Source organism: Amborella trichopoda, chromosome 7 (assembly GCF_054954075.1).
Source record: "Amborella trichopoda isolate Santa Cruz 75 chromosome 7, AtrichopodaSantaCruz75HAP2 v2.0, whole genome shotgun sequence".
NCBI classification, from domain to species: Eukaryota; Viridiplantae; Streptophyta; class Magnoliopsida; order Amborellales; family Amborellaceae; genus Amborella; species Amborella trichopoda.
The window spans coordinates 35,269,015-35,292,208 of NC_142342.1; the positions used below are offsets into that span (position 1 = coordinate 35,269,015).

General features: G+C 35.8%; 1 pseudogene; it reads right to left on the bottom strand.

Annotated features, from left to right (window-relative positions):
- Nucleotides 1–1,336: 1,336 nt before the first annotated feature.
- The window catches only part of LOC105421134 (bifunctional dihydroflavonol 4-reductase/flavanone 4-reductase-like), a 36,490-nt pseudogene continuing 14,632 nt past the window's right edge, over nt 1,337–23,194 (bottom strand).

Below are 23,194 nucleotides of genomic sequence, written 5' to 3' on the forward strand. Positions count from 1 at the left end.
CAAACTAGGCATCAAAAGTGTTATTTATCGTATCTTCAAAGTTACACCTCATTTTGATATACTTTGATGAGTTCTCATAAGATCTGGCCATCAAACACTATTTTGATAGATGATGGATTTGAAGAGACATCACACCAAGTCCAAAGTCATCCAATATCGTATGGAGAGGCATATAGTAGCCATTGAAATGTGAGTCCCAAAGTTTGGTCTCAAATTGAGAGGTTTGATAGTGATTATAATTGGTCAGTCATTAAGATGTATATGGTGACCGGCTATCAGGGTGTTAAAGGAATATTGGGGGCCTTTATATTAAGTCTTGGCTTGGTTACACCCAATTGTGACATTTGAAGTATTCTTGTATATATAACGGTTTATAATTATATCATAAAATCATTCTTGTTAGCTGTGTATCATGACCTATCGTCCGCTAAGCATATATGAGCTTGATGTCTGCTCAGCATCTAACTTTAGATAGCTCCTTATCTTTGATTGTGAATCTTCTAAGTGTGTTAGCCTTTGCATCATGACTCAAAACACATCAAATAATGGGCTGATTGCTAGGTTGAGAAGATTACATCCCTAGAATTTGAGGTCTTAAGAATACTCCTAGATAGGGTATTTACCCAAGGAAGCATATGAAGTTTTTAAAAGGGTGCATTAAGCATCAACAAACAAACGATCACCAATAACGAGCTCAATAGGAGCATATTATAAACTTGTGCCCTTTTAAAAGACCTACTTTGGAGTATTTTAGCCTTCTAAAATTTTGGAATCTAAACTTTAGAATCATTAGATGAGCATTTTTATGAAAGAAATTAGAATTGTATTTTTAGTTTCTAAAAAATAGTTCTAACCTTCCTAGGGTTCAATTGTGGGATTTTTTTTCTGGCCATACAAAATGTGTACAACCCATTTTTTTAGGTTGGTCACAATATTGAAAAAATTATACCTGGTATGGAAATACTTCTAGATAACTTTTTGCCCGAAAAGCATAAAATATTTAGACAAAACAAAAATATAATATTGTTTTGCTTGTCATAATCACCTAAAATGGCCAACTAGAGTATACCGTCAATTTTTTTATTTGTAGATCGCATATTAGAAGTGGATAAGAATCGTTTGCTTTTTGAATTATGAAATTTTATAATTAATGTTTAGGGATGCTTTTAAGTATTGTGAAGGATTCTGGGCTCCCACACTAGCATTTTTGCCATTCACTCCTAGGTGTAAAATACAATCAAGGAGTATTTTAGACCCACAAGTTTTGGGGATGTAATCTTACCACCAGACTCAAAACAAAAGGAAAAGAAAAAAAAACATTAAGAGAAAAGCAATGAGCTATGAACAAACAACACGAGTAAAACTTGCACTTGTTCATGAGTGTCTTAAAACTTGTGTGGGCTTTGTAGTCAGTGGTATAAACCCCTTCTCACGGCATAACATGATTGCCTAGTCAAACAGGTCCTCCACTTTGTACTTGAACTTGAATGAAAGACTTGTGAGTTTCTTGGAGGAATGGTGAAGTGGCTTCAATGTCTCATCACAATCTTTGAGCCTTGCAATTACCGCAACAACTCAGTAGCTTGCTTTATTGAGTGAAAAACATTTAAGAACTCTCTATAGATATTCTCCTTTAAAAATATTTCAAATAAATTGTGTATTTCATGGATTGTAATTTCATTTACATGTTTATTTATGAGGTTGATACTTAGGATCAAGACACCCATATGTTATTTACTAGGTGTCATGATTTTTATATGATTCTCTTGAATAAAACTTCCTTAGTGTCTATTCAGTGGACATGAAGGGCAAATTAAGGACAAATAATTTATTGAAATAATTATTTTCCATAACCATGGAACCAAGTTAAATACGGATAAAATGATGAAAACATACTAATCTTTAAAATATGCTATTGAAAATTCATAGTTATTCTTTCCATATGACTAATTCCTTTAAATATTTCATTTATTTTCCCCTCTCATTAATTTATTTGGTTAAAGTTCTACTCAAAGACCACTTCATTTAACATTGTTTTTGTATGTTCCTGAATAATTTATACTAATGAGCAAATTCGTTGATTCCAAATGTAATTTACTTCTCTAAATTGAGAACGTTTTTTGTCAAATTCAAGTTAAATTCTTTCATTCTGCTTGATTTATAAAGAAAACAAATAAAACACACTTTTCTCTCTCTCTTTTGTTTTTTTACAAACATTATTTACTTTAGATGGAGGAACATCATCCAAAATACATAGCTGTTTTTCAAACCTCAAAAAGAACGAGAGGAACAATCGACTTGGGCAAAATCTTTTAAGCATGAGAAAATGACAAAGATCACAATTTGCCCATCATCCATGCATACAACATATTAAGATTTGGGATAGTCTTTCACAATTATGAAAGAAAGACATTGTCACGATCTAAATTCTTTGCATATGTTTCCATTGTATATGTGGACTGTTTGAATTGCTAACTTGGCTTTTCATGAAGTAAAAATCTGAAATCAAGTAGGAAAACCCCTTGTCAGGCTATGTTTATAAGGGATGAATATGTTCATCAGTGTCTCACATGAAATTAAGTGTCACAAATGCCGACATGGAAATTGAACTATTGGACATGACATATCAGTACTTTGGGAGATGGTATGATATGTGATCCAATACTTTCATGCAAGTATTTCAATAATAAAGATTAATAAATATATGAAGGGCAAGAGTCTTATATTCTTAATGACCTCTCAAATTTAAAAAATGACCAAAATACCCTCAAGTTCCTTAAAATTGCTTTTTAATACCCCTCTCTCTCTCTCCCCCCCCCCCCCCCTCAAAAAAAAAAAAAATGAAAAAGAAAAAGAAAAGGAAATAAAGATACCTCCCTCCTCCTTCATCTTCTCTTCAGTAGGATTTATAATTTGAACATAGTAAAATTCGTAATTTTTGCTTCCATTTATTGACAATTCCTAATATAGCATTGATGCTTCATGCCAATCTTTGAAATCAACGATTATTATAAAAAGAAACAAAAATAGTGGAAGCAGTACTTACTCTATAAGGATGTCATACTCTGGGTATCTCTCCCTCATCATTTTGGCCAATTGAAGGATGGTTTTGGCATGTGAAGAGCAAATGTATCTTCCTTTTGCAACATGATGCTCATAGAGGAAGATGTGAGCATTGCATAAGTCATCCGTATGTACCAGACCATGTTGCATCAAAATGGAATAATGAGCCTCATTTCCTATGATGTAAATCAAACACAAAACCCTAGATATGACAATCATATTTATACGTCACAAACTATAAAGTCCAGAGATTTTGTAAGTCTCTCCCCTCCCCAGAAATTTTTTTTTCTAGACCTTGGATCAGTCCGTGTTCTCATACTTACTGACAATTAGGAGACATAAAAACAAAGTTAGAGGTTCATACTTGTGATTAGTGCTAAGGCAGTTGTGACACTTCCGGGAATATTTTGCATAATGAGGGGCCCAACTATGATGGAGGGTGCAATGGTAACAACCTCCAAATTATTTTGTTCAGCAAAGTCTAATGCTGCTCTCTCAGCTAGGGTCTTGGACACAAAATACATTTATTGACAAAATTACAATAATATATGAGTTCTGCTATCTATTTTTCCCAAAACAGAAAGACCAATCTTTGTAATCTACATCAAACATTGACACACATGTAAGTTGCAAGTGTTCGATGTGTTTGACATGAAAAGTGTTTGTTAGTCATGTTTAACAATAGGAAAATAAAAGCAATGTAATCTCATCTTGAGGGTGACATGATACTTGAGAAGAGGTATCTTTGAAAAACTGCCCATCTTTTTTGGTCAAAGGGGTTAAGGCCCTTTTGAATAACTGAAGCTTCTTTAGTTATGGACATTAAAAACGAAACTAATATCGTCAGTAGTAGCATTAGTTGTTATTATTGTTGTTGTTGTTATTGTTATTATTTTATTACTAGGTGGAAAATTTATTCTAATATAAATTAAGGATTTTTATATGTACAAATTTCTATTATTATTATTGTATTAGTAACAAAAAATTTACATATTTCCTCTATTTTATTTTGAGGAGGATTTTGGTAAACCGTGATCTAAGATTTGATTTGCGAAATTCTTACATTCAACAAGGACTCTCTGGATAATCTCATCTTTACAAGAGAAGAAAATTCATTTGACTTTTATATGTGGGAGTATTAGCTCTGGAAAAAAGAAATCAATTGTTTTATATGCTATAATCGCATGTTATTGCCAAATTCTGAGCAATCCTTTCATTCTTTCTAAAGCATGTGCTCGTGTTAAATTGGTTGTCATGCACAGAGAGAGAGAGAGAGAGAGAGAGAGAGAGAGAGAGAGAGAGAGAGAGAGAGAGAGAGAGAGAGAGAGAGAGAGAGAGAGAGAGAGAGAGAGAGAGAGAGAGAGAGAGAGAGAGAGAGAGAGAGAGAGAGAGAGAGAGAGGAGAGAGAGAGAGAGATACCCATCCCCACATCTTAGAACTTCTGCAAAACTCAACATCAGTCCAAGAACTCTTGTCATATTCTGAGAGCTGACGATCTTGAACATTAGCAGCTGCTATTGAAGATGTGAAAATAACTCACTTCATGGATTTGGCCTTGATGCATGCACTCAATATGTCCAATGTCCCATTAACTGCAAGTTTTATCACTTCATTCTGTGTTCAAACAACAAAAAAGAATTTTGTTTTTAAAAACAGAGGGTTTAGGAATACATGCGACAACAATGTCACTCAATTGATATTAAGAAATTGGAGGAGAGATTATCATAAGCATCAACAAAATTCCTACAGAGTCAAGCCCCTACATCGTAATATAAACTACAAAACTGGAGAGCTACACATTTCTTGCTTCAAGGAGCATTAGTGGATAACTTAAACTTAAAGAAGTGCTACAGAAAATGCATATTGTGAATACGTTGGTAAGGAAATGTATGTCATTGACAATGTATATAGAGAGGTAGGTGTAGTATCTTGTATTTATGATAAGATTGGATGTATTATAGGTGTCAACAATATATTCATATTTTTGTCGCGTCTTGGTCTGTATATATACAAGGTTTGTATATTTCATGAATACATTGATATACAGTGAGTTCCCTTTAGAGAAACTTGATAATCTATCATGGTATGACAACCATAGATCATCTTGGTCTATTGCATGACTATGCCATTGCTTGAGATCACCTTGCGGCAACAAATTCACTCTTGGATTTAGGCAATCCGTGTTCGATCCAATGAACATTATCAGTCATAGATAAGCCTGCTGCTACAATTCTGAAGACTATTGTGCTACAAATCCAATGCAGCATTTCCAGTACAACAATTACATAGTGTACAATGACTCTAATGAAACATTTATTTCTAATGTCGTGACTCTAGAGAAACATATGTGCAACAATTATTCTTTTGTTTATTCTCCACCTAGTCAAAAAACGGGGACTGATTTCTGGAGAGAGATGCAACTATTGAGGACTAGAACTCATGGCAGGTTTCTATTACATTATTAATTTTTAGTCATTTGTTGAAACTGTATCAGATGGCTTTCTCTGACTTTGCTAAAGCCATCATTATTAAAGTTGACGGGTTAAATTATAGTCATTGATCCTACCTTACAAGAAATTTTCTTAAGGGAAAAAACTACAGAAGTATATCACTGGTAACAAATTATGTCCAAAAGCATCTGATAAATTGAATGGAGATGAGTTTGAATCCAACTTGGAGGAATGGAAGATAAATAATCATAAGATTGTCTTATGGATTGCCAACTCTGTTATACCGTCAATCAATTTGCAGCTTCAAAAGTTTGAAACTACCTAAGAGGTCCAAGACTTCCTTGCCTCTTGGTTTCAATCCAACTTTACTTGCATATATAAATTCAAGATGGATCTTCGATTTGCAGGTAAAAAAAAGGACAAAAGTCTCGTATCTTCATTTCCAGATGTCAGTTATTTGGAATCAAGTGGCCATAATGGAACCAAAGGGTATTGCTGATTTGGAAATCTATTATATGCCTAGAGAAGAGATGTGATTGACACAGGTTTTAATGGAGCTACAAGATGATTTCAAGCTAGTTCAAGCATCTATTCTCTATCTCACTCCTCTTCCATTTTTTGATGTTGCTCTTTCTGAGCTAATGATCGAATAGACAAGGAAGGATACAATTGAATAGTCTGTTGAATAAAGAATCTATTCGTATGGCTAGAATGCAACATCTTGGGATCGCTACACACCTCCAACTTTTCAATTGTTTTTGAAAGCATGGCTCTGACATGTATGAAGTTCGATGTAGTTATGGCAAATAGCTTGGACAACTAGGTCATTGTTTTCTTTTTCAATCTGGCAACAGACTATGTCATATAAAAACCACAAATAGTGTTAATTATATTAATTGCAAGTTGACACAACATATTTCACTACCATTTTCTAATAGTGAAACTTGTTTCTTGTTCTCCTTTTGATCTCATATATTCTGATTTGTAGATTTTTGGGTGCTCATTATTATGTTGTGGTTTTATTGATGACTTTTCTTGTTACACCTCGATATACTTGTTATATTCTAAGTGAATTCTTTTTCAAATTTATGATGAGTCCTCTATCATGATCACGAGCCAAATTTCATTATGATTTTGGTGGAGAATATTTGTTAAGATCTTTTAAAAGTCTTCTTGTAAGGACCCGGACTATCCCGGCCGATTGAGTGAACGACAAGATAAGTAGAGGGTAGGTTGCGTGGCAGTGGTGTTTGCAGCAAGTAGGCGAAAGGAAGAAGCATGGGGCGAAGAGGGAGCGCACGCAGCGAAGTGAATGACGTACGGCGCGGCTAAAGGAAGAAGCATGAGGCGAAGAGGGAGCACGCGCGACGAAGTGAATGACGCGGGGTGTGGCAAAAGGAAGAAGCGCGCGACGAAGAAAGAGCGTGTGCGGCGAAGTGAATGACACGCGACGCTGCGAAAGGAAGAAGTGCCCGGCGGAGAGAGAGTGCACGCGGAGAAGTGAAGGGCACACGGCACGCGCAAGTGGTAACGCCCCTCGAAAAGTGGGATATCGCCGGCTGATGACTGTTGCCTATGTTTTTGGCATGCATGAGTTGTGAGTGCCACTTGGAGAGTGCATGCTGACTTGTAGCCACTTGTCCAGATTTTGAAGCGTTTTGACACCACTTGGACAGCCACCCCACTCTCAAGAGTACTTAAGCCTCTTCTCTAATCCACACTGATCATTTTTTCCCCTCATCTCTCTCTCTCTCTCTCTCTCTCTAAGGCAAGGTTTGAAGAAGTGACTGTTGGTAGGCAGCCATTGTTGGGCAGTGGGAGCTGTGAGAAGAGAAGTAGAAAGGACACCATTGTTATTTAGGTAAGTGGATCCATCACCATTGCAGGGTAGTCGTCAGGATGCATGTGAAATAAGCAAGGAAAGCGTATGTGATGTAAACAAATCCTTACGGCTTTTTCTCTAAAATTTGGGGTTTTGTTCTTTAATGAAAGTGGATGCTAAGACTAAATGTATGATCCTTAGATTATGTGAGAAATGCATGTTATGTGTGCGCGTTGTGAGTTAATGGTTGTTAACATGTTCCTCACCATGAAATGAAGGCCATGGAATGTGTTCTTGAGATATGTTATATGCCACAGTGAAAGTTCAAGAACATGTATGTTCTTGAAAGACACTTTTCAGCAGCCAAACGGGGTCCGATTGACCTTAAATCACCACCATTAGGAAGATATATGACTCTAGTAAATTTTTGTTTTTTCCCACTATTGAAATTCCCTTAGAAAATAAAGTTATGTTTCAAAATGGGAAAGTATATCATTGTTGACTGTTTTCCTAGATTTTTACAGTAATGCCACTGTAGTCACTGATTTTAACTAATCAAACGACGCTCATATTTGGCCAAACCATAGCCATTTGAAATATCTTTGAGTGGGATAAAACTTACATGAGAAACTATTTTGAAATTCCTTTTAGATTGAAAGTTATACTTTGTTTTATGAAGGTATGTCCCTGTGGGCAGTGTTGATGAATTTCAAAACTATCACCTTGTTTGACACAGTGTTGATGAATTTCAAAACTATCACCTTGTTTGACACGAATATTTGAACTACAAAATGGAATGCAAATGTTTTCAATTTTACCTTGTTAGAAAGATATACATCTTGGCTTAAAATTTTATTTTGAAACCATCACAAGTTGCCTTACTGTTTAAACGTTATAGTAATATGAAGCAGGGTACATCGCTGTCTATTGTACACAGCAGGGGGCAGCTAGTTAACCTTCACCTCCTTGAACCTTTAAGAGGTCAAACTACTTTCAATTGGCTACAAGACATTCCGATTCGTGAGGTAGGTGGGTTGGCTACAAAATTGGTTTTGGAACCATTTTCAAACTCTAAATATTCTATGAGTTACAACCCTAATAGTAAGCGCATGTCATTACCCTTAATGGTAGGAAATTGAGCTGTAAGGCTTAATTGAAATAATGATATGGTTACCTTGATACTGTCATTGTGATACTGTTAAAGTGTGATGTGCCACATACCTACTGTGTGAATGATGGCATCATGCTATTTATGTGATATGTGAATGGATACCTACTGTGTGAATGATGGTATCATGCTGTTTATGTGATATGTGAATGGATACCTATTGTGTGAATGATGGTATCATGCTATTTATGTGATATGTGAACGGATACCTACTGTGTGAATGATGGTAAAATCCTGTTTATGTGATATGTGAATGGATACCTACTGCGTGAATGATGGTATCATGCTGCTTATGGGAAGGGTACCTACTGTATGAATGATGGTGCAGGTAGTTGTGATCTTCCCCTGACTCCCCGTGATAGGACGAGACTCAGGATGTAAACAGTTGGGAGGGTCGCGCCCCCCAGATATATATTGACACTACGCATTGTGTCACCTAATGGTAGTGTAACGTTCTCTCGCCAAAAGGGAATAAGATGAGGGTCTGTCTTGCATGGCCACTGCCTATCGAAACCCCAAAGTACGTTGGGGATTGTATGCGCGAGTGAGGGTATTACGAAGTGCCTTGTCATTGCCCACTCTCCTGAGTGAGGGTAGAAGTCCCAAGTTCAGGATTGGCGTAGCCTGACTGATGTGGCTTCTACTTTAAGAGTAATTATATCTGTTTGTCTGTTTAATTTAAGCTTTCTGCATGAACTTTTAACTGTATCTGTGATCTGTTGTTCTTATTTATCTTCTTTAAGTAAGGTGATTGTGACTTATGCATTATATATTGAACTGCCTTTATCACAATACTATTAGAGTGTTGAACAACATGTTGAGGGACTTCATTTGATACATATGTATATATACGTATATATGTGCATTCAATATTGTTATCACTATCATGCTTGTTAGAAAGCAATGGTGTAGATCTACTTACTGGGCTTTTAGCTCATTCCATCTTATTTTCATGACTATAGAGTGAACGTGGGTGGCAGTTTGGGGGTTGGAAGCCCGAGATTTAGAAGTTTTGAGAAGGCGTCCTCTGATGACCTTCACAATATATTTTGGTGGCTTCAGCAACATGATGTATACTTCCTTTTTGTGTATTTTGGATCAGTTGTTCCTTGAAGAAATTGTAAAGACTTTTGATAATGAATGAATGAAAGGGTTATACCTTTTGGATTGATATTTGTTTGATGAATGGATTTATCCTAGTTTTCTTTTGTGGTTTGCTCTCGATCTGTGTTTTTATGCCTTGAACCACTCCCACCTAAGTGACGTTCGTGACCTCCAGCTGCGATCTCGTGCTTTGTCACACTCTAGCTGGGGTCAGGGAGCGGGGTCATGACAGTTATGGTATCAGAGCAGCCAGGATAGGATTCTTGACCTAGGAAGTCTTAGAAGTGTTTGTCGAAAACTTCTTTGATAGGCTAGTAACTGAGTGTTTATGTTTTAGGTTGGAGATGCCGAGGACTCGTACCAACAACGTGAGTTCAAGTAATGGTAACACCGAGGCCTTAGGTGAACTCGTCAGAGCTTTGAGGGTCGTGACCCACGAGAGACGTTGTAACGGCCCCTTCTACCCCTGCCTCTGATGTGAGTTACAGTAATCTGATAGAAAGCTTCAAGAGGATGGCACCTCCAAACTTTGTAGGGCATGGGGGAGTAGAGAAGGCTGAGCGATGGAGGAGGCAGATAGAAAAGATCTTTGAAGTTCTAAATTGCACAGATGAGCAGAAAGTTAAGCTGGGTACATTTATGCTCGAAGGAGAAGCTAAGCACTGGTGGAGCTCAGTAAAATAGTCGCAGGAAGGGTCAGGATTTGTGACTACTTGAGAGAATTTTCTAGAAGTCTTTTATGAGAAATACTTCCCCGACTCAGTAAGGGAAAGGAAAGAGGTGGAATTCATAGAGCTGCAACAAGGAAATATGTCAGTTGATCAATATGTACGAAGTTTGCTGAACTCTCTAGATATGCACCATATATTATTAGTTTTGAGGCACAAAAGGCTAGTAAATTTGAGAGGGGCTTGCGGTCTAATATAAGGAGAAGGATTATTGAAGCCAACCTTAAGGCTTTTGCCCCTTTGGTGGACCTAGCTCTAAAGATGGAGAGGGATGATGATGAATTTCGGGCAAGAAGAGATGGAGGGTTGGGTGTCGCTCAGCCTGGGAATTTTAAGAAGAAGGCACGAGTCCCTCCAAGGAGAGAGCTAAAGGGGAGAAACAATCAAGGTGGTGTTAGGATCCCGGGGATTGTTCCAAGTGATGTGAGGTGCAACCGACGTCCAGCCTGCCCTCACTGTGGTTTGGGGAATCATACGGCAATTCTTTAAGAAGGTTAAGACCTGCTTTCAATGTGGAAAACCAGCCCATTTAATAAAATACAGCCTCGTCAATGGATTAGATGACAGACCAAGGATTCAAGGGCGGGTGTTCGCCCTGACCGAGCGAGAAGCCATGGCGTCAACCTTTGTGATTCGAGGTATGTTTTATGTATGTGGAATTGAAGCAAAAGTTTTAATTGATCCGGGATCTTCCCATTCATTTGTTATACCACACTTTGCATGTCACATGAATGTTAAGCCTGTACAACTTGTTTGGACTCTAGTAGTATGTACCCTTATGGGAGAATCAATAGAAACTGATATAATGTATAAACAATGTGGGATTGTGATCAAAGGGAATTTGTTGCTCATTGATTTGATACTTTAAGATATTCAAGACTTCGACATTATTTTGGGTATGGATTGGTTGTCTACCCACTATGCTACAGTGAATTGTTTATATAAGATTGTAACTTTTAATGCCCCGGTCAACCTGAACTGCATTTTAAGGGCATTGAGAATGTTGTTCCTTTGCATATCATCTAAGCCCTTCGGGCCTCTTGCATGTTGGCCAAACTATGTGTTAGATACTTGGCTTATGTAGTAGAAAACCGGGGTGTTCAGTCTAAATTGGAAGAGATACCGGTGGTGAGAGAATATCCATAGGTCTTTCTTGAAGAGTTAACTTCTCTACCTCTAGTTAGAGAGATTGAATTTGAAACAGAGGTGGCCCCTGGTACTACTCTTATTTCTAAGGGCCCATATAGAATGGCTCTAGCTGAGTTAAAAGAGTTGAAGGGCCAATTATAGGAATTATTGGATAAGGGGTTCATCTGACTTAGTGTGTCACCGTGGGGCTCACCAGTTCTATTTGTGAGAAAAAAGACGGGTCTTTGAGGCTATGCATTGATTATAGATAGTTGAATCAGGCTACAGTAAAGAATAAATACCCATTGCCCAGAATTGATGATTTATTTGATCAACTGCAAGGGACCCAAGTATTTTAAAAAATTGACCTCCGGTTTGGGTACCACCAATTGCATGTTAAGAAAGAGGATATTTCCAGGACTGCGTTCAGGACTCGTTATGGCCACTACAAGTTCTTAGTTATGCCTTTTGGGTTAACAAATGTCTCGGCTGTCTTTATGGATCTAATGAACAGAGTTTTTAAACCCTATTTGGATGACTTTGTGGTGGTATTTATAGATGATATTTTGGTGTATTCCAAGAATTAGACAGATCATGAGCAACATTTAAGAGTGATCCTCCAGACTCTAAGGATGGAAAAATTGAATGCTAGGCTTAATAAAAGTGAGTTCTGGCTTCCAAGTGTGGATTTCCTCTGGCACATTGTTTCCAAAGAAGGGGTTGCAATTGATCCTTGTAAGATCAAAGCTATACTTAAGTGTGAGAGACCAACGAATGTATCTCAAGTTCATAGTTTCTTGGGACTGGCAGGGTATTACAGACCCTAGAAGATATGCTGAGGACTTGTGTTATAGATTTTAAGGGGGACTAGGATAATCATCTGCCTCTGATATAATTTTCTTATAACAATAGTTTCCAGGCCAGTACTCAGATGGCACCTTTTGATACATTGTATGAGAGGAAGTGCATATCACCTATATGTTGGGATGAGGTTAGCGAAAGGAGACTGTTAGGGTCAAAGATTGTTCAAAAGACCTCAGAGAAGATCACTCTAATTCGAGAAAGGCCTAAAATGGTTCAAAGTTGGCAGAATAGTTGTGCCGACAATTCGAAGCGGGTGACCGAGTCATTCTAAAAGTATCGTCAGCTAAGGGTATAATGAGGTTTGGCAAAAGGGGAACCTAACACCACGATTTATTGGACCCTTTGAGATTTTAGAGAAAGTCGGAGTCGTGGCATATCGATTGGTCCTGCAGCCGGAGCTAGCCAACATTCATGATGTAATTCACATGTCGTTGTTAAAGAGGTACCAGCTTGACCCGTCCCACATCCTCAAATATGAGCCAATCTCGATTAGGAAAGATTTGACTTATGCGGAGCAGCCAATTGAGATTCTGGATAGGAGAGTCTAAGTTTTGTACAACAAAGAGATTCCCCTAGTCCGGGTTTTATGGCAGTACCATTCGAAAGAAGAGTCAACATGGCAGTACCATTCGAAAGAAGAGTCAACATGAGAAGATGAAATCAGAGAAAAGTAACCCTATTTATTTGAGTAACTGATGATTTTGAGGACAAAATCTTTTTTTAGAGGGGTACGATGTAAGGACTCGGACTATACCGGCCGGTTGAGTGCACGACAGGATAAGTAGAGTGTAGGTCACGTGGTGATGGTGTTCGTGGCAGGTAAGCGAAAGGAAGAAGCGCGAACGAAGTGGGAGCGTGCACAGTGAAAGGAAGAAGCATGTGCCAAAGAGGGAGTGCGCGCGGTGAAGTGAATGATGCCGCGGCGAAAGGAAGTAGCATGCGGTGAAGAGGGAGCACGAGCGGTGCGGCAAAAGGAAGAAGCGCGCATAGAAGAGGGAGCGCGCGCGGCGAAGTGAATGACGCGTGGCACGACTAAAGGAAGAAGTGTGTGGGGAAGTGAATGACGCATGTCGCAGCGAAAGGAAGAAGCGTGCGGCGACAATTTATAGTTAGAACGGATCAACGTAGTTTGCAGTATTTATGGGCTAAAAAAATAACCCCTTCATCACAATAGAGGTGGGTTTACAAGTTGATGAGCTATGATTTTGTGTGAATATAAAAAAGTAAGGGAAAATGTTGGGGCTGATGCCTTGTTTAAAAGGGCGAATATGGAGAAAATAACGAAGATAAGGAAGGAAGGTCGGCTGCTATTTTTCAACCAGTACCCGATTGGGTAGCTCTGGTTAAGGAGGAGATCAACTCAAACGCGGCTTTGCAAGGGTTAGTTAAACGAATACGGGACGGTAAAACAGTAGGCCCATGGGAGTTTAAGGAGGGGCTTATCTTTTTTAAGGAAATAATTTATCTTGCTGAATATTCGTCCATAATTAAAGATATCATTATCCAGTTCCACAACAACATACATGAGGGTTGTCATAAAACCTTCCAAAGGATAAAAACCAGTTTTTATTGGCCGAGCATGTGGACTAAAATTAAGAACTTTATTGCCCAGTGTGACACATGTCAGCACCAAAACACGGAGTAAGTATCTCCTACTGGGCTACTCCAGCCATTACCAGCCCCACTCCAAATATGGGAGGGCATCTCAATGGATTTTGTAAAGGGTTTACCAGTTTCTAAAGGAAAATATGTTATACTGGTGGTTTTTGACAGGTTATCAAAATATGCACAGTTTATTCCCTTATTTCACCCACACATAGCCACTGGAGTTGCACAAGTCTTCTTCGATCAAGTGTTCAAATTGTATGTGTTTTGACTTGATGGTACCAATTTTAATTATAGCTCTGCTTACCACCCCCAAACACATGGCCAAAGCGAAGTTGTTAATCGTACATTGGAAATGTATTTGAGGTGTCTCTCTGGTTCAAATCCTATGGAATGAGGCAAGTGCTTATCCTGGGCAGAGTACTGTTACAACACTAAGTAGCACTCGGTGATCAAAACAACTCCATTTGAAGTGGTTTATGGCAGGCCACCACCATCCTTGCTAACATACGTTTCGGGCACCGCTCGAGTTGAAACTGTTGAGAGACAATTGCTAGATCGGGACCTCATGATTAAGGAATTATATGCCACTCTTAAGGAGGCTCAAAATCGCATGAAAAAGCTGTACGAAAGTCATCACCAGGAGAGAGAACTTGCAGAAGGAGATTGGGTTTATCTCATACTTCAACCTTACAGACAGTCCACTTTAGCCTTGAGAAAAAATCTCAAACTATCTCTAAGGTACTATGGGCCATATATGATTGTCAAGAAAATTGGGGTCGTTGCATATAAGTTAGATTTGCCCAAGAAATCACACATTCACCCAGTGTTCTATGTATTCTTACTGAAGTAAAGGGTGGGGAGTGAAGGAATTCTGGTCCAGAGTGAACTTCCAACAGTTCGAGAAGACGACGACATTCTCCATCCACAAGCCATCGTTGATCAGAGAGTTAACAAAAGGAGGAAACAGATTCTCATCCATTGGCAGGGAATGTTGCCTGCAGAAGCTACATGGGAAGATCTCGAGGCCAAGAAGAAGCATTTTCCAGAATTTAGTCTTGAGGACAAGACTGAATTTTAAGGAGGGAGGAGATGTTACGTGCCTAACATTTAGCTCCTCTTCTTTAATGATAAGCATGGTAAATAAGGCAGCCATGGGTATGTATATCTCATGCAGAGTCGTGTAGGAGTAATTAATAGAGTCATGTATATTGAGTTGACCGAGTCTTTGGGTAGATTTATATAAGTAGTTAATAAAAGCTGATATTTTGGCCATTTTCTTGGGTTTATCAGGTAGATTACATGAGTAGTAAATAGAAGCTGATCTTTAGCTCTTTTCTTGTAAACAACATGGCTTGAATATTTAATGAGAAGTAATCTTTCGGGAGGGGAAGCGTTTGAACCCCAACCAACACATGTGTTAACGACGCTAGTTTTCATCTATTAAACCTATTTTACTCACTACTCATTAGATGTTCTTGTTTTCTGCTGCATTAGCAAGATAGGTACGTCGAAGAACTCTCCTCAGTACATGTCATTAACTTCATTTAAAGTTTTGACCCTTTCACTACTCTAACCACTGAGTCACACAGTGTTAGGGTTGTGAGAGACTTTCATCTCTCTCTCTTTCACCTTCTCTTTCACTTTCTTCTTTCATTGATCACTTCTAGATGGCTCTTTGGTTTAGTGACATAGTTATAGGCTCAATCTTGTAACTTCACTTTCCAAATCCTCCAGGTACTAAGGCTTCAACCCTGGTGCTTATCCTCATCTCTGGTAATACCTCTTAAGAGAGGTTACGCAGAGAGACTGCCCAAATTTCTTTGGGTCATTCTTTAACTTCTTCTACTTCGTTCTCTTCTTCTTCTCTCTTCTAAACCAAGTTCTCATTCACCTATTCTTATTCTCTTCTTTCTTATTTCTTAACCACTGTACCCTCAATACTCGAACCATTCACCCATAAAGTATATTAAAGATGAGTATATTATATTTGGAATTCATTAGCAGTTTTCAAGTGAGAGTCTAGGTAAGGTGTTGAGTTTAGAGAGGGGACTGAATTTAAACCACGCTATTAGAAAGACATAGGATATTCGTTGGGCAATAGCCCAAGCTTATCCCATAAACTCAAAACCGTGGTGAGGTAGGTGCTCGAGTCCATTTCTTCATCGCTTTAAAATCGTCTCATAGTTGGATGTGATACATGAGCCGCACACATGCTTGTGAGGTCAGGCGGTTGTTCAAGAAGGGGTCAATCGAACTTGGGTCCCCTATGGAGCCCAAGAGAGGTAGATCCAGGCTCGACCACATGGCCTTGCATAAGAGAAGATAACAAACCCTTCATGATATTTTAATATACCTCCAATTTCAGCTAGACCAAGGTTCCCAAAGGAGCTCCAATCAAAATTGAGTTTAAGAGAGACCTCTGGAGGAGGCTTCCAAGTATAGTGAGGGCGACATCTGCAGAAAAATAAAAATAAATTCTTCAAATTAACAAAGACGTCTGTCTACTTGAGAGACTCCTCTGCCTTCACTGGTGATAGAGAACCAATCCTAGAGGGTTTGTAGAATTTTATCATTATTGCATTCCAAATCCAAAGAAACACCCTTCATATGTTGTCCTATTGCGCTCTAGTCATATCTACTAAAGAATTGCACTTCCCTTCATATGTTGTCCTATTCCGCTCTAGTCATATCTACTAAAGAATTGCACTTCTGCATATCTTCCAAATAAAAATTCCTTTAGAAGGCAAACAAGCAAAATTAAGATGGTTAGCAATGCTGATTAAATTTTAGGAAGCATCGGAGGAAACCTTGTTGGGTGTAATTTTAGTTTCATATAAGACTAAGTACATTTTAACTAACCCCCAATAGAAATCGAAGTGCTTATGAGACAAGGGCCTTAATGCATGCTTGATAAATGCCTTAATGATGGATAAGCTTGATGAACCCATAAAATATTTAAAAAATCACTATAAATATCTAAAAATAGTGTTCTTTTAGTTTCTAAAAGAATTTAGGAGTGGTGCATTATGTACTTTAATTAGTTTGTAAGAATAGGTGAATACTAAGATGTTGTTTTCCTGTCTGGATATCTGTATAATTATTAATTATAATATAGGATTATAATATTACAGCAAACTAATTAAAAATATTAGAAAACACTTCTATATTGTAAGATTAAAAAATAATAACTTTCTATATAAAGTGAAATTTAGTATCACATCAAATATTTATTAATTCTCTTTACTCGTTCAAAATTATCACAACCTAACTAACTATAATATTATGCATTGAAATTAAAATTCCTTTCACTCTTCCAAAATTGTCACAACTTAATTATCAAATAATATTATACATTGAAATTGTAATTATTAGTTTGTATTTTATAATCATTTTACTAAACAAATAAGAATAAATTTTGAAATTTGTCTTATAATATTTTCTAATTTTAAAAAATCTAATTTACAATTATAATAAAAAATAGTACATTATTTATAATATAAATAAATTAATGCATAAAATATAAGATTTGGTTATCAATGTAATGGTGCAGTTTGCATGCAGATGCATCCGTAGGTGTAGAGGTAAGGTGTGCCTTCAAATTTTATCATGGTATATAATTTTGATGTAAAATGTTATTAGGATTATCCCAAAATCTATTTTTATATCTAATTATAAAAGTTAAATTTCAAAAATAGTTAAAATCAAGTAGATCTATAAACATATGAAAATCTTGAAAATTGACGGTGCAGATAATATGTTGTAAAATGTACTATTTCTGAAACTTAAAATCTTTTTATTTTTCATAGTCATCCATCTCAAAGTCGAGATGATCAATCAAAGGGTTTTTCAACATTAAAACTACCTTTTCCGATGGATTTTTGAGGGGCATCCGTAGTTCTACATTATAAGGTAGCATCCTTATATAAACTTTTTCCTCAATGTAATTAATATAATTATTAATTATAATATTTCAATAAATGTGATTCAAAAAACAAGGGTATGCTTCTAAAAAATAAATAAATCTAATATGTAATTATTAATGTAGTAAAAATATATAATTTAAAAATATATGTAAGTATAAACAAAAATATATAATTATTAATGTGGAAAAAAATATATAATCTAATATGTAAGTATAATTCCATGAGCTAATAAAGTTATAAAATCTTCGAGTGAGTTTTTACAATAATGGACGGCGAAGCTTTATCCTACATTGAAGAGATGTGGGAAGAAATTGACCTACAAAAAAGATGCACGCACTTTGAAATTTCATCGCGTAGAGGAAGGTTGGGACACGTGATGGTGCAAAGAGTTCTAGCAAGTTGTAAGCAAATTTTGACAATGGCGTCATGGTTCTCAATGTAGACCACCATGTGTGCCTTTTAATGGAAAAGTGAAAATGTGACAATACGTGACAATGAGGGGCCACCACGTGTACTTTTAAATAGGAAAAGTCCAAGAATAATCCCGTTTTATAGACAATTCCAAGATGGTATGAATGGTACCTAAGTTGGATCGTCCGATTTCGGATCAAGTCATCGAAATTTCAAACATTGTTTTAAACCCTTTAGCTATTAATCTAGCCTTATTACTAAATCCACCAGCATTACATTTTATTTTAATTATCCATTTACAACCTATAGATTTAAAACAGGGTAGTTAGTTCACCATTTCCATATTTTATTAGCAAGTATAGAAATTTCAAATACGAAAAGATTTGCTTCCTTGTTTAAGGCAATAGGTATTAGACCCGTTTTTCTTGCTTTACTTCTTGGTTCTGTTACCTCTTCCTTATTACTTTATATGGATTCAATGTACGTTTTTGCACTTATTAGTAGGTTACTGAAGTTTTTAGGTCCACCTTTATGGGTTAAGTTATCGAAAATTCGGCATCTCTAGATTCTATGATTGTATTTGAACTTAGTTTCAAGAATATGCATGTTTAATTATATAAAGTGTACCTTGCAAATACACATTTAGAGGTTCTGAGTCCTAGTTTATTTCTTTTTAAATCAGGAAGTCTTAAATAAATTTTAAAAAAAATTAAAGATGGTTTCTTATCAATTACAACTCATATGGATTTTATTTACTTTTGTATATGAAATTATATTAATTATAAAATATTCTCAATGTACAACACCACCCCTTAGATTAAAAAAAAAGTAAGAATTTATTAATATTGAATTAACCATTTCCACCAAAGTTCCTTTTTCTTCCCCGCTAAGCAATTGCCTAGAGGCGTATAAAGAGAAGTTACTTAATGTGTAATACCATTGTTTCACATAAACTAGTAAATACATTTGATAAATAGTCCCCACCCTTATAACTTCTTATAATTTTAATTTTCTTACTAAGTCGATTATCAACTTTGGCTTTGAAAATAGTAAATTTTATGAATTTTTTAAAAGCTTTAACTTTAGAAAATACATTTATGTGTGTCGAGAGAAATCATCTATGTATGTGATAGCCTATATTTTCCCCCCTCTTGTCAGTACATTATTTAAATTACAAATATCACTATGTACAAGCCCTAATAATTAAATATTATTTTCCAACAAAAGGGAATATTTTCGTGTTATTTTGGCTTGTACGTGTGTGATATTTTTTATTTTTGATAAATTATTACATTAAGAGATTAGGCCTAATTTAACCATGAATTTAATTGAAAAATATCCTATCCTTGCGTATGCTGTAAATTACATGAACTCACATTATAAACAGAAGAATTCTTTATTTTATGACTCAAGTCAAGCTTAAATATAACATTATAACAATATCCTTTTCCACCAACATCATCTTTAGTTGGAATAATCTTATCAGACACTATGACCATCTTGAAACTTGTCTTATTCAATAAGAAACCTTAAACCAAATTCCTTCTAATTTCACGTAAATAAAATACATTTTTCAAAGTTAATACCTTAGCCAAACTGAATTTTATTCAAAAGTACATTGTCCAAGCACCTTTGTAATAGCATGAGTTCTCATTACCCACAAGTTCACATCACTAAAAGAGCTCTCAGGTATTTGAAATATGAATACTAGTCCCAATGTCTACCCACCAACCTTCCTCTTTATTAATCATATTCATTTCATTGGCCATAGGCACTAGATTTTCCTTAATAATCATACTTGCTTGGCTATGAGGCCTTTAAGGTCTTCTTTGGTATTGACATTCTTTTGAATTATGATCACATTTGCAACAAATGAAGCAAGCTTTTTTTTCTATTTTTTTTTTGTTGGCTTTAAACTTCTAATTCTCATATGCATATTTTTAAAGTGAAAGAAAAGCTTATTATTTTGAGGATGTTTAAAAAAAAAACAGATCGTTGTCCTGGATCAGCCTTCCCCAAAATCATGTCGAATCCATCGATCGATGTGTCGGATTGAAGAATTGACTGAATTGACAAGCTTCGTCTCAAATGATTTTAAAATAATTACTCTAAATATCCAAAAATAGTGTTCTTTTAGTTTCTAAAAAGAAATTAGAAGTGGTACATTATGTACTTTCATTACTTTGTAAAAATAAGCGAATACTGAGATGTTTTCATATCTAGATGTTTGTTAATCATTCATTCATATCATTAGAAAAAAGAGCCTAGAATAATCAAGGATATAAAAACAAAGTCCAAAATGGAGTATACAACAACCAAAATAGAACCTAATACCAAAAAATGTATTTTTATAGTGCGAGAAGCAATAACATATATTTGTCAAAATGCCTACTTTTAGTTAGCAAAATAATTTAATTACAAATTATGTACTAAGAACATACATACATTTTATATATTAAGAATAATTTAATAAAGTATTGAGAATATACATTTTATTTCATTAAAAAAATTGACGACAAAATTGAGAAATACAAGTTCTTTTCCCATGATAATTATAACATGATGTAATTGAATATAGTTACATGAAAATAAAAAAAATGTATTATTATACTATGTGTCTCAAAATTCATGACATATATTTGTTAAAATTCCTAATTTTAATCTACAAATTAATTTAAAGTAATTACTCAAAAAATCCGAAATTGCACCAATATATATCTTGTGAAATCAACATAGAAATCATATTCAATCATACAAATTAACTTCATGATCTTGTGGAGAAATCAATTGCTTCAAAACACCTCAAATTTTACAGAAAATGGAACAAACTTGAGGCCATAATCGAAAAAATGGTGGTGAACCCTAAGTTGTTATGAAAACTACAATGTATTTCAAAAACAAATTCATATAACAAAAAGCCAAATGATAAATCATAATACTGCAAAAATTTCCAATTGAAACAATCATGATCAAAGTACATATCTCAATTAGATTTGAATCAACTTATAATGATAAAAAATCAAGGATTTTGAAATCTAGTGAAGAGCACAATTTTTTGAAACATAGACCAACAAGCCTTACTTAATGACACAAATAAGCACCACAATCATCTGAAAAACACAATTATCTTCAAAACCCCTTTGGTATCATTCAAAATAATGCAGAAAATCACCTGAAATCAACAGTTTGGCAAAAAACAAAATGGAACCCGTGAACTGTTTTTCAAACAACGGTTGTGGAAATAGATTTCTTAAAAAATTGAGCAACAATAGTAGCTTAATCACGCAAAACCCCTCTAATTTATATCAAAATTGATCACAATATTGTCAGAAATTTCAAACAATGGTGGTAAAAAAGGTATGTCGTGGACTGTTTTTCAAAATCCGCAGCCAAAAAATCGTTTGCTTCAAAAATTGAGCCACAATACTTGTTTAATCACACAAACACGCTCTACAATCTTCTGAGTAACAAAATTTCCTTTAAAACCCCTTTAATTTGAATTAAAATCAAACACAATAATACTGGAAATCCAAAGAATGGCGAAAAAAGGTATGCCATGAACTGCTTTTCAAAATCTGTGGCTGGAAAATGCGTTTCGTGATTCAATCTTGTGATTTCGTTCTTTTGTAAAATCCAATTATTGTTGACAATAATGGACTGGAAAAGCCTGCAATGGGCTCAATGATTCAACAAAAAGGTAATTCCCATGAATAAGAACTGTTCATCTAATTTTCTTCACGGACTTGGCGGTTTTTTGGCGGACTCAGTGATCCATGATGCAATCGAGCGATTTACTGTTAAAAATCGTCTAGATCCCCAAATGGGTGCCACTGATACCCGATCTGGATCGCTCGATTCCTTATCGGGGCACCACTTTTTTGTACTCTGGTTTTGAGCATTGTCCTTAAATTTGAGCTCTACAGGATTTGCCTTGGTCAGAATTTCTGATATTCCTCTTTCTTATCTAAAAGTCTATAGTTTTCCTCAATTCGAAGTGAATATTGAAGTTTTACTAAGTCAGTATCAACAATTTTTATGCTTCATTTTCATCTGATAATTTTTCTATGATGGGGAAAACTTGTGTGTAGTAGTTCCCACTTTGAAGTATTCATCTAAATCAATTATGTAATTTTAAGTTCAATTACAATAAGTTGCAAATCATAGTTGGGTTGAGTCTCCACTTATTGCCAGTGAAATTACAATTCAAAATTAAAAATCTTTTGTTGCCCACTTACTCAGTATGATACTTTGTCTCCAATAGGCTGGTGAAAATGAGCAGATGTGTTATTTGCATATATATAATTGTCCTTCTTCTACGTTTGTCACAATTGGAACTATTACAGGGGCTCATCTTCACTAGGTGGTGGTAACTCTAAGAGTTGATCCTTGCTAGCATAAATCACCTTAAGTATAATCAATAAGAACATTAATATTGCCACCTTTTGAAGTTTGTTCTATTAAATCGATCAAGTTCGGTAAAATCTTGATTCATCACAATAAAGCATAGTGGAGGTTTCTAAAATACCAACAAAGAATGGGGCTTTCTATTTTTAGGCACACAAAGACATTGTCTCAATTTTCAAATAATCATTAACCCTCAAACATCCAACAATCAATTTTCAAAAAACTATTAACTGTCTCAACTAGCGCACAAAATCCAATGGCTGAAAAAGAAACATGGTGTCACTACTTGCACATCTCCAATACGACTGAGTAAAACGAGTACATATAATGACTCACATAAAGATAACAAGACACGAGCTTGATCAGCACCAATGCATGGGCTAAGAGTGCTCTTTGAGTATAGCAAAGTGTACCTCAACTGCCCTCATGTGCATGGGTCACATGCTATATGTAACTATGTGCAAGCCCTTGTACTTTTTCCTTTGTTTCATGAACATAAAACTCAAAAGTGCTTCTATAGA